A 13,388-nucleotide genomic window follows, 5' to 3' on the forward strand; every position below is an offset into this window, starting at 1 on the left:
CGGGGCCGGGGCGGGGCCTGAGGGCTTCCGGGAGCGCTAAGTCGCCTGAAGGCCACACCCACTTCTGAGTCTTGTTGCTTTTTTTTTTTTTTTAACAGATATACTGTTAAGGTTTTAATTATTTAATTATTTGTGGTTGGGCGAGGCAGAAGGACCTGTGAGTTTGAAGCCAGCCTAGTCTACAAAAACAAAAACAAAAACAAAAACCAACGAGTTCCAGGCCAGCTCCGGCTATACTGTGAGACCCTGTCTCAAAGGAGAAAGAGAAAAGATTTTTAATTCCATGTATATTGGTGGTGGTGGTGCGGGGATGGGGTTCGGTGGTTGAACAGAATCCAGAAGAGGGCGGTGGCTCTCCTAGAATTGGAACTACAGACTATGTGATCCACCCTGTGAATACTTGGAACGGAACTCTGGTCCTCTTCAAGAGAGTATGCATTCCAAACTAAAGCCTTTCTGCTGCTCTTTGGATCCTTGTCCTGTACTTTTTACCTGTAGATTCATCCATCTGGAGAAGAAAACAACTTTCTGTCCAAAATCTTCAGTTTTCCGGAGTATGTGATCCATAGAGAAAACACCGACCAATATATACATATAGTTTTTGTTTGTTTGTTTGTTTTTTAAAATCAAGTCTCAGGCCAGAAACCCCACTTTGAGTATTCCAAGTTAGGTCTGTGTAGGGTAAAGGGGCCAGTCAAAGAAACCCACCCTGGCCCTGAAATCAGAGCCAGTGAAAGAAACACACCCTGGTTCAGAGACCTAAGCCAGTGGGAAAACAAAACAAAACAAAAAAACTTTACCCCCAGTCTAGAACCAAAGAAATACACCCTGACTCTGAAACCAGTGCCAAAGAAACACACTTTGGCACTACAATCAGAGTCAGTGAAAGAAATATGCCCTGACCCCAAAACTAGAGCCAAAAAAGTAAAAAGGGCCAGTGAAAGAAACACAGTTTGCCCCTGAAACCAGAGCCAAATCTGCCCCTGATTAACTAAACTGAAAACCAACCAATACCTGTGCAGGGAAAGCCAACCAATCCCTGAGCAGAGATCTAGCCAATTGGAGCTCAAGGCACTGAAATCTGACCAATTCCCACCTGAAAATCTCCCTGGGGAAAACAAAAACAAAAACAAACAAACAAAAACAAAAACAAAAAACAAAACAAAAAAACCCGCCACCCTTAAGAAACCCCTAGATAAGCCCTACAGCTGTTCAGTTTGCGGCTGTTCTTCCACCCTTGCAGAGGCAGCCATTCTCCTGCATTCTTCCCTCCCAATAAATCTCTAGAATGAAGTTTGGGCGAAGACCTTCTCTCCCTGGAGCAGATCATAGCAGGGCTGTAGCACTTTTTTGGACAAGCCTTTCCCTAGCAGCCCCAAACCATTACAATTTAGGAGGGGAAGCCAGAGAAGGGCGGAGCAGAGCTGTAACACTTTAGCTGGGGAAACCTTCCCCAGCAGAGCAGAGTTGTTACACTGGAGCCGAATCGTAACAAGTTCGCCGGGGAAGCTCTCTCCCGCCAGAGCAGAGCTGTTACACTGGGGAACCCTCCCTAGAGCAGGGCTGTAAACTGCTACGCTTACTGAGACTTGTGCTATTCCCTGACTCCCTGCTGCCAGAACACTCTTCCACCCGAGCTGTGCACCTAGTATTCCTTGGCTCCCTGGTGCCAGGACCCCTTTCCATCTGAGCTGTGACACTTACCCAAGGAGAATAAAGTGTGTGTGTGTGTGTGTGTGTGTGTGAGAGAGAGAGAGAGAGAGAGAGAGAGAGAGAGAGAGAGAGAGAGAGAGAGAGAGAGAGAGGGAGGGAGGGAGAGAGGGAGAGGGAGAGAGAGAGAGAGAGAGAGAGAGAGAGAGAGAGAGAGAGAGAGAGAGAGAGAGAGAGAGAGAGGAGGGGGGTGGGGGGAAGGATTTTAGTCACTGTAGCCACGATGAGAAAATGGAGGTCAAACATCACTGCATTTCCAGGCTACTGACATGAACTTTAGACAGAATTGGGGGTAGGGGTCAGTTACCAGTAATCGAAGTCTTGGTCAAACCGTGATACAGTGTATTACTTCAGTCCAAATTCTATTCTCCTTTTAATTACCCATCAGGCATCAGCACATCCAAGTGGGGAGTCCACGTCTTTCCAGCAATGGTTGTTGCACAGGGCATGCTCTAGTGTGTGTGAGAACATTGGCAGGCTCATCAGCGCAACAGTGGGCAGGCACAACAGCAGAAAGGCACGTGCTGAAAGAGCATCGTGAGCCAGGGATTGATGTTCTGCACGAGCCTTTTCTTCTTGTGGTCCTTTTGGAGAGAGATGAAGTAAGAGGCGTGTTTTTATGAGGAAGTTATTCCTGCCGAGAAGGTATTGTTTAACAAACAAGTAGGGGCCTACGTGCTCCATGGCATGGCTCAAGGATGCAGCAGTCCTAATCCAAAGAGCTGGAATGCAAAGATATTAGCTGAATTCTGAAACTGTATCTGATGTAATTGCTTTAGCCTCAAAAAATGCTCACACATTGGTTAACTTGATGCTCGTTCCAGGGTGGGAACAGGTCTGCTCTGCTGGGTTAGAGGGAGACACTTACACTCCACTCCAGTATCAGGAGTGCAGACGTGGAGAGGAACTGCAGAGACAGAGCTTTCTGGCAGAGAGACAACCGACTTAATAACATCTCATTTACTCCCTCAGCTGAAAGTCAGGGAGATTTTATGTGTATGAATGACAGTTTATATGGAGATAGGACAATCACGATTTTGCCTGCGTGAAATCTGTATTATAAAAGTATATTGAACTTGTCACGACAGTAAATAATAATCCCAGCGTATCATCCCAGCACTTTGGAGGCTGAGGCTGAAAGCTTGCAAATTTAAGATTAGTCTGGGCTACACAGAGAGTGTATAGCCAGCCTGGATGCATAGAAAGACCCTATCTCAAAACAGCAACAAAATGGGTGAACCCAAATTATGCAGATATCAATGCTTCAGTTATCAGTCCATGAAGAGATGGTCTAGAAAGTTTGCTCAGAGGAAGAGATGCATTATCAGAGGACCACAGGGCACATAGGAACACATAGGAATGACTGGCACAGAGACTGGGGGAGATGGTCTCAGGGGAGGAATGATACTTTGAAAAGTATACGAGAACAGAGAAGGGTCTTAAGATGGAGGGTAGAGGGATGAGGTTGTCCAGGTGACCTAGTAGAGGGATGAGGTTGTCCAGGTGACCTAGTAGAGGGATGAGGTTGTCCAGGTGACCTAGTAGAGGGATGAGGTTGTCCAGGTGACCTAGTAGAGGGATGAGGTTGTCCAGCTGACCTAGTAGAGAGATGAAGTTGTCCAGCTGACCCAGTAGAGGGATGAGGTTGTCCAGGTGACCCAGTAGAGGGATGAGGTTGTCCAGCTGACCTAGTAGAGGGATGAGGTTGTCCAGCTGACCTAGTAGAGAGATGAAGTTGTCCAGCTGACCCAGTAGAGGGATGAGGTTGTCCATGTGACCCAGTAGAGGGATGAGGTTGTCCAGGTGACCTAGTAGAGGGATGAGGTTGCCCAGGTGACCTAGTAGAGGGATGAGGTTGTCTAGGTGACCCAGTAGAGGGATGAGGTTGGCCAGGTGACCCAGTAGAGGGATGAGGTTGTCCTGCTAACCTAGTAGAGGAATGAGGTTGTCCACAGTCTGGATGATCTAGTAAAGATATGCCACTCAAAGGCAAATAAACAGGGGAGGAAACAAAGTCCAGCGGAGGAGAGTCATGACCTGGTCTGGTTTTAGCAGAGCTCTCTGCTGTGTGTGCCAGCACCTGTGTGGATGCCACATGTTCTGTAGCCACGAGTGTGCTAAATTCTCCTACATGACAATTAATTCCAAAAATACTTGCCGGGCCTGCTCAGTGCTGCAGTCATGTTTCTCAGACTGTGGTTGAGAGTCACTTGGGGACTGTGAAACGGAATTGGGGAATTTCCAGACATGCTTTTTACATTCCATTAGTCTATTTACTGGGGAAAGTTGTGTCACATGCGTGGCAGTGAGAAAACACTAGTGGTAATCAATATTTTTCTTCCATACAGGTCCCACTTGAGATTGAACTGAGGTCATCAACCTGTTTGCGAGCACCTTTACCCACTGAGCCATCGTTCTGGCCCCTAAAATAGTTTATTTTTAAAAAATATTTATTTGGGTTCTTTCAGATTTATTTATTTTTACTTTATGTGTATGAGTGTCCTACTTGCATGTATGTGCATACACCAGGTACGTGCCTGGTACCTATAGAGGCCAGAAAGGGGACTGGATCTTCTGACTGAAGCTGAAGATGGCTGTGAGCTACCCTGTCGGCACTGGGATCAGAACCCCGCACCTCTGCAAGGGCAGCAAACATTAACCGCTGAGCATCTTTCCCACTCTTCCTGTCTCCAGAAATATTTTTAAAAATAAAATCAAGGGGAGGGGCTGGAGAGATGGCTCAGTGGTTAAGAGCACTGGCTGCTCTTCCAGAGGTCCTGAGTTCAATTCCCAGCAACCACATGGTGGCTCACAACCATCTATAATGAGATCTGGCACCCTCTTTTGGCGTGCGGGCATACACGGAGGCAGAATGTTGTATACATAATAAATAAATAAATCTTTAAAAAAAAATAAAATCAAGGCTGGAGGTGTGGCTCAGTGCACCTGACTCCCCAACACTTCAACACTGGCTAAAAAGAAAAAAAAAAGCTCTAAGGACCAGGCTCTCCCAGATGAACTGTGGCTGGCAAAGAGGCTCCCTTACTGGGGTCAGTGTTTGCGGATCTGAGTGTCTTCAGCCCATGACTTATTTCATGGGGCAAATGTCACCAATGTCACTTTTTTGTTTTTTTTTTTCTTTACTCTTTTCCAGGTCGTGCCTAGGCGACATGTGCCTAGGCTGTGCCAGACTTTTTCTTTTGGGCCACCCACCAGCTCCCAGAACATGACACGGAAATTTACTATCCATTTTGAATGCTCTGTCTTGCTTAGGCTTGTTTCTGGATAGTCCTTTTAACTTAAATTAACCTGTTTCTCTTTATCTACTTTTTGCTTTGGGGCTTTTTACTTTTCTTTCCTTCTGTACATCTTACTTTCATGGCTTCTCTGTGTCTGGATGGCTGACAGCTTGACCCCGGGTGCATCTCCCTCATTCTCTCCTCTCCTCTTCTCTCATTCTTTTAGAGCCTAGATTTCCCCTCATATGTATTTTCTCTGCCTGCCAGCCTTGCCTATCCCTTCCTGCCTAGCTATCGAAGGTTCAGCTTTTTATTACACCAATCAGGTGCCTTAGACAGGCAAGGTGAAACAAATGCAACAGATCTTCACATAATTAACCACACATCCTTACACAGTTAAACAAATGTACCATAAGCAAATGTAACACATCTTTACCAAGTTAAAATAATATCCCACAATGGCTGTCTCCTCCTATGCCCCTGCTAATCTAATTCAGGGCCTTTTTTTTTAAGACAATGGAGCAGCCGTCCACATTTGTGCATCCCACAGGAACTGGTTCCCTGATGGGGGATGGGCTCATTTTATCACAGAGCTGAGCTCCCCAGAACAGAAAGTAATCCTGTTGCTTTGTTGACATCTTGGCTGCTGACCTTATCAAGATGGAGACAGCCATATGACTTCACCACTGTCTCGGTCAATGCAGCACACTATATGAACAAAACGGTGGCACCCATAAAACTTCACAGCACCATCAAGTCCTTAGGAGTTCTTGACAAATGGCATCATGGGAATGGGAGACCCCAAGGAGACTCCAACATGAGCTGTATTGCCAAGTGACAATGTCAATGCCTTTTTATATCAGACTAGGAGGGAAAGGCTAAACCTCTGGAGTGTTTGAACACATTATTTTACATGATACGTTTACTGGTTCCTAGAGAGGACTCAAGAATTTTCCAATCTGGGTACTTCTTGTATCAGCCATTTTGAGATGGCTGGGCCTGGACAGCTCATGTGAATTTGCAGTAGCTCACTCCTGAGACTTGGGAAAGCAGTTACCCAGTGGTACCCAAGAATGGATTGCCAGGTGTTAGATGAGCTGCTGCCGGAGGCAAAGAGGAATTAGCCAGCTGTGGGGAATGGGAGCGTCAGGGGCCACTGGGCCTCACTTCCTGTTCTTTTTGCCTAGTGTCTCTAATACTGTTTCTATCGAGATAGATTATTCTTTCCCAGGCTGGCAAGTTGGCTCAAAGGCTAAGAGTACTTGTTGCTCCTCCAGAGTAGCCAAGTTCAATTCTCAGTTCCTACATGGCAGCTCCCAACCATCTGTAACTCTGATCCCAGTAGATTTGACATGCTCTTCTGAGCTCCATGGGCACCAGGCTTGCATGTGGTATACTTACATATATATATATATATATATATATATATATATATATATATATATATATGGAAAGCACTCATACTCGTAAAATAATAAAATATATCTAAAGAATTTAAATAAAGAATATTCTTTCCCTTCTTGTCTTCTGCTTTTGTTTCTGCTCCACCTTGCCTTGGGCATCCCTGATTATGTCATTGATGTAGGTGTGTCTTCTATCTATCTGATGATTTCATTGGTTAATTAACAAAGAAACTGCTTGGCCTAATAGGTAAGAACATAGGTGGGTGGAGTAGACAGAACAGGATGCTAGGAGTGAGGCAGATGCCCTGGGCAGTTGCCATGCTTCTCCTCTCTTGAGACAGTCGCCATGAAGCCAGCCACCAGGTCAGACATGCTAAATCTTTCCTGGTAAGCTACCACCTCGTGGAGCTACACACATCACTAAATATGGGTTAAAGCAAGATGTGAGAATTAGCTAATAAGAGGCTGAAACTAATGGGCCAGGCAGTGTTTAAATGAATACAGTTTGTGTGTTGTTATTTTTGGGCATAAGCTAGCCAGGCGGCCGGGAGCTGGGTGGCAGGAGCACAGCCTGCTGCTCCATCACTACATGTCATCACTACATGTCATCACTACATGTCATCACTACATGACGTCACTACATGTCATCACTACATGTCATCACTACATGTCGTCACTACATGTCGTCACTACATGACGTCACTACATGTCGTCACTACATGTCATCACTACATGTCATCACTACATGTCGTCACTACATGTCGTCACTACATGACGTCACTACATGTCATCACTACATGTCGTCACTACATGACGTCACTACATGACGTCACTACATGTCATCACTACAGGTCGTCACTACATGTCATCACTACATGTCATCACTACATGTCATCACTACAGGTCGTCACTACATGTCATCACTACATGACGTCACTACAGGTCGTCACTACATGTCATCACTACATGTCATATCTACATGTCATCACTACATGTCGTCACTTTCCAGTTGCAGGGACACAGACAGGCTAAGGGGAAGGGACATCTGATATGTCCCTTTCAAAGTTTTTAAAAAGGTTTTATCGTTTTTTTGTGTTACTTCTACTCATTCCAAACCAAAACCATTGTCATATTAAATGACTATATGTACTACATAAAACTGTCTGTAGATTTTTTTTAACTCTTAGGGGCCCGCAACCCAGCTCCCAAATAAATACATGGAGACTACTTACTTTTACCTATGAATACCCGGCCTTAGACTGGCTTGTTTCTCTCTCCTTCCTAGTTATTGGCTGTTCAACTCTTTATTAGATCAATCAGGTGTTTTAGACAGGCAAAGTAACACAGATTCATAGAGTTAAATGCAGCATAAAAGAATGCAACACATCTTTGCATCATTAAACTAATATTCCATAGCATAAATGAATGTAACACATCTTCAACTAATATTCCACAGAAACTGTCTTGTGTTTTCTATGCAGTTTATTTGGAACTAACAAAGCCCCATAGTTTAACAATAAGTATAACAGATTACACCAATCCTTACATTTACCTAGGTATGTAGTTTGAATTCCGCTATCTTCCTGATATCAGCTGTGCTTGTTTTCAGACGATCATCACAGTTAGGCTTGTTAACAGTGATGTTCCTCTATAGATGGATGGAATGGTCAGGGTCACCAGACCCTCACCTTGTGTATCCCTGACAGTTATATGCAATTCTGCTATAATTTAGTTTAACTATGTAAGAATGTATTATATTTGTGTTGCAGAATAATTGTTTAACTATGTAAAGACATGTTGCATTTTTTTCTACTGAATTAGTTTAACTATGTAAAGGTGTGTTACAGTTGTTTATACTGCATTTGTTTATGTAAAGATGTGTTGCTCTTTCACTTCGCCTGCCTAAGGCACCTGATTGATCTAATAAACAGTCGAATGACCAATAGCTAGGCAGAGGAGGGATAGAAGGCACGGGGGGCAGAGAGAAAATTGGAGCCAGCCAGCTAGGGCTCAGACAACCAGTCTCCATATCATGATTTGGAGATTGGCAATCCAAGAAAGCCTGCTACATTTGGCGCCCAATATGGGGCACATATTTTTACATAGGGCCTGAGAAATTTGGAAAAAAAGAAAACCTGACATAGCTTCCTAGTAGCCCCATGCTTGTAGAGTACAGAGGTGCAGGTCTGTTGTACATCAAGCACTTGAGTATCCAGCACCTTAAGTAGTGACAAACTAAGTAAAAATGCCTACCACATTGCAAGAGGTTAAGTGTAGCTCCCAGTAAAAGCAGCTCTCAGCCAGGCTCCTGGAGCCAAGCAGGGAGGAACCAGCTGCCAGCACAAGGCCACCCAGTAGGTTCACACAGTCAGAAATAAAGACAGGTCCAGACAGAATAAAGCCTCTAAACAGGTGACAGTGTGTTAAAAATATGTGTAGGCACATAAGAAAGAAAAGAAAATGGGTATAAACAGTCAGAGGAAAAAATAAATAGTTTAAATATAATAAAGTAAATAAAGAGAGAGTAAAGTAATGCTGCGGAGCTTCTTCCACTCCTTCAGCCAATAGCTGTTGAGATAGCAGCCCACTGAGGCATGGTCTCTTTCTCTTTAAAAAGCAGCGGCAGCCCCCTCTCTTGCTCCAGTGACTAGATTCCTTTCTTGGCTGTCATGTAGGATGGTGTTCTGTATATTTTTTCCCCTCAAATAAATAACCCTTTGAGTCCAAACTGGTGTGGGATTGTTTTGTGCATTAAAGTAATATAAAGGAAAAAGCTAGATAAAGATGGGAAAGCCACAGGAAGTCTGGATCCTCTATGGCATTGTGTTGACTCTGAATTTTTTGAATGCTGATGAGTGAACAGAAGTTGCAGAGAGACATAGGATTGTAAAAGGGATTGCTAAAACCAGCCTAGAAACTTTAAGAATGTCTTAACTTTAAAATGTAATTCAGAAAATGTATTGTGTTGGGAAAGAGATTATGCTTTTGTTTCCACAAGAAATGAAAGGCTGTGGATTTCTTCAAGGTTAATAGAGACCAGATTTGATTGGGGGGAGACTCCCTGAAAATCTTGGCTGCAGACATAAATAATTAAACCTAGAAAACTACAAGACAGGTGACACATATGCTGCTCCCTTGACATGGGAACAGCTCTGAGACTGGGTGAGACAAGATATATCTTGTTGGCTACGGAGTCCTCATGACTTATTATTACATGCCATCCTTTAGAATGGCATAGACAGAGGTTTGGTTATACACTCTAAGTAAATTTACAAAGTTGACAGATGTCTTTTACCTGTTCAAACTTAAAATAAAAATCATCTTTTGCTGGCTTGTGTACAATGTACAATGCACAGTCTATTCTTGTGTTAATGTAGCTAGATAGGTTATGTTTGAAAGTTTGTGTGTTTTCAGAGCAAGGGGACCAGACACCAATGAAAATGAGTGGCGCAGAGATCCAGTCTTTCATAGTGCCTCTGTTGCAGAATTCTGGGTTCAGAACAGCTTCAATTTTAATATTGATTTCAGAGCTGCTATCTGAGATAGTCTAGCTTCACAGACTATTCTAGCTAGGACCTCAGATAAGCCTTGTACTTTCCCATTCCCGCAAAGACTGGGAAACAAATGTTATAGCTAGTTTTCCTAGGACTTGACAATTATCTCAACTTCTTCAGGGTCCTCAGGGGATACTGTTGCCCCAAGATATCAGGAAGCAGTCTAGAGAACACAATGCCCACATTCCCAAGAGGTGGGGTCCAAACTAAGGCTGAACATTCATAACTAATAATAATAACTAATTCATAACTCTGTTTCATGATTTGGGGGCTGGAGTTCAAGAAAGTCTGCTGCAAATTTCACTTAGCCCTGGTGGTGTTTTGGAGGACTAGATAATATAGGTTGGGGAAGGCTAGAAAGAGCCATCTTCATCCATGTGGCTATGAGAAGCCATCATCTATGCTGGGCAAAGTCTTCCCAGTGCAGCTGCTTTCATGGCACCTATGACTTACTTAAACTCATTGGTTTCTTGGGGTGAACTTTGGTGAAATCAATATTGAAAGTATGTAAAGATAAAAAAAATATTTTTAGTAGAAAGGGATTTGCATGTAAGATTAAGATGGTCATCTATCTCCAAAATGGAAAATAAAATAAAAAGCTATGGAAATTATGAGGATCTGAATAAATTATTTAAAATACACAAAATATGAGACTTAGAGATTATACACACACACACACATATTCTTAAAATTTATAAGGTTAACATTTAGTACACAAATGTCAAACCTCTACTTAAATCAATAGATATAAATTATCCTAATTATCAACCTACTCTCGATAACAGTTTTTAAGAACTAGATGAAAATGTGCATACCTAATCAAGATTTATCTAAAAAGGTGTAAATTTTGCTCAGGCTTTATTTAACTATTACAAAATAGTGAAAAGTATGAGACAGGCCTAACTCACCTTTTCATTTTCAATGATCATCCTTGGAGGTTATGATGAAGTGCCAGAGGGGTTAAAAGGAAAACTACTCTACCCTTGCTCTCCAAGGACAGCTAGGTTCCAGAGGATGATGGTGGTGTTTCTCTCAGAATGATCTGTAAGATTGGAGAGTGTCCTGTGTTCTTGTTTGGGGAGCCCACGTAGTGTGCTCTAACCAGTGTCTAGGCTACAGAGAGGAAGACCAGCATTAAGGAGACATTTCCTCCATGCTTCCAGGCAAAGCTAGGCCCAACAGTGTGACTCAACAATGTGTTCTCTATTCCCTGTGGGCTGTTTGCTTTCATAAGTGGCCAAGGGGAAATGAACCATTAAACTAGTCGCCCTCACCAACATGGGGCTCCCATCCTCTGATCTTAACCTCATATTTTTCTGTATTTTTTCCAGTGATAGGAAAGCCAATGGTAGGAAAACAGTACATTGGGAGATAAATTGCTAGGTCTGGGAATCAGCAATGGCCTTTATTGTTTAGTTCTGGGGTCACTTTGGTTGGTGAGAACCAAGGCCTAAAATCTTATTAGGAAATCAGAGCATTTGAGGATTCCTACTTGACCATTTCTATCTTCTGTCCTCATTATTGGGAGGTAGAGGCAAGAGAACTGTGAGTTTGAGACTGACGTGGGCTGTCTATGACCTTCAGGCCCACTTTATTTACACAGCAAGACCTTGACTCACAAAAAATTCTTCTGTAGGAACCTTGCCCACTCTTGAAAGTTCTTTTTCACTTTTCCTTGATAATGTAGGTTCAGCTGGGCGTGGTGATCACACCTTTAATTTCAGCATTTGGGAGGCAGAGATAGGCAGAAGTCTGTAAGTTTGAGGTCAGCCTAGTCTATGTAGCGAGTTTCAGGCCAGACAGGAATACACAGTGAGACCCTGCCTAAAAATGAGGAATAAAAGGACTGGGAAGATTGTTCAGTGTTTAGGAGCACTTGTTGCTTTTCTAGAGGACCCAGGTACAACTGCCAGCATTCATATGGTGGCTCATAAGCATTTATAACTACAGTCCCAGAGTGTCTGATGCCCTCTTCTGGTGGGTACCATGCATACACACGATACAGAGATTTACATGGAGGCAAACATATAGTGCCTTAGCCACTGTTCTATTACTGTGAAAAGACCACAACCAAGGCAATTTGTACAGAAGAAAGCATTTAATGGGGGCTTGCTTACAGTTTCAGAATTTTAGTTCATTATCATTATGGCAAGGAGCACAAATGGTGGCATGCATGGTACTGGAGCAGTAACCGAGAACTCCATTCTGACCTGCAGGCAACAGGCAGAGAGAGACTAGGCCTGGCATGGACTTTTGAAACCTCCAAGGCCACCCTCAGTTGCCACACCTGCATGGTTTGGAATTGAACCCGAGAGAGTGACGTCAGGATTGAAGACACATCACACCAACTGAATGAAGGTAGAACCCAAAACCATTTATTTACAGCATGAGAGAGGTTTTTATACCCGACCCAAAACAGGAAGGAGGCCCAGCCAGGTGGTAGGCTCATCGTATGCCCAGGAGGTCAGACCAGGGGCAACATGTTCCCAGGAAGTTAGGCTTGGGTAAACAACTCAAAACACGGAAGTAGGGTTGTTTTTGGAAGCTTGGTCACCAGTGGGGGAGGAGGAGGGTAGACTAAGAGATCCCAACACTCAGTGACATGTTTCCTTCAATAAGGTCATAGCCCCTAATCCTTCTAATCCTTTCAAATGTTCTACTTTCTGGTAACTAAGCATTCAAATCAAGGAGCCTATGTGGACCACTGTTACTCGAATCATCACATTCCACTCCCTGGCCCCAATAGACTTGCAGTTATATCATAATGCAAACATTTAGTTCAACTTCAAAAGAGTCTCATAGTCTACCATAGTCTCAACACTGTTTAAAAGTCGAAAGTCTCTTCTGAGACTCAATCTCTTAACTATAACCTTCCATAAAATAAAAATCAAAAAGCAGATCACATTCTTCTAACATACAATAGCACAGCATATACATTACCATTCCAAAATGGAAGAAAGGGAACATAGTGAAGAAATACTGGACCAAAGACCAAAAAACAGCAAGGCAAACTCCAAATTCTGCATATCCATGTCTGATGTCAAAGAGCTGTCCAGGTCTCAAACTCCTTTCAACGTTGTTAACTACAATACATTTCTTTCCCTTGGGCTGTTTTCTTTTTTTTCTTTTTATTAAAAATTTCTGCCTTCTTCCCGCCTCCCATTTACCCCCCTCCCCCTCCACTCCCCTTCCCTCTCCTGTCCAGAGAGCAGTAAGGGTTCCCTGCCCTGTGGGAAGTCCAAGTTCCTCCCCCCTATATCCAGGTCCAGGAAGGTGAGCATCCAAACAGGCCAGGCCCCCCCAAAGCCAGTATGCGTAGTAGGATCCAAATCCAGTGTCATTGTCCTTGGCTTCTCAGCAGCCCTTGGGCTGTTTTCACTTCCTGTTAGTAACTCTCCTTAGCATATATCCTATCTTCTGGCATCTCCAACATCTTGGGGTTTCCACATAATCCAGGCTTAACCTTCACAGCTTCATGCATT

The sequence above is a fragment of the Arvicola amphibius genome, chromosome 3, assembly GCF_903992535.2.
Source record: "Arvicola amphibius chromosome 3, mArvAmp1.2, whole genome shotgun sequence".
In the NCBI taxonomy this organism is placed as follows: Eukaryota; Metazoa; Chordata; class Mammalia; order Rodentia; family Cricetidae; genus Arvicola; species Arvicola amphibius.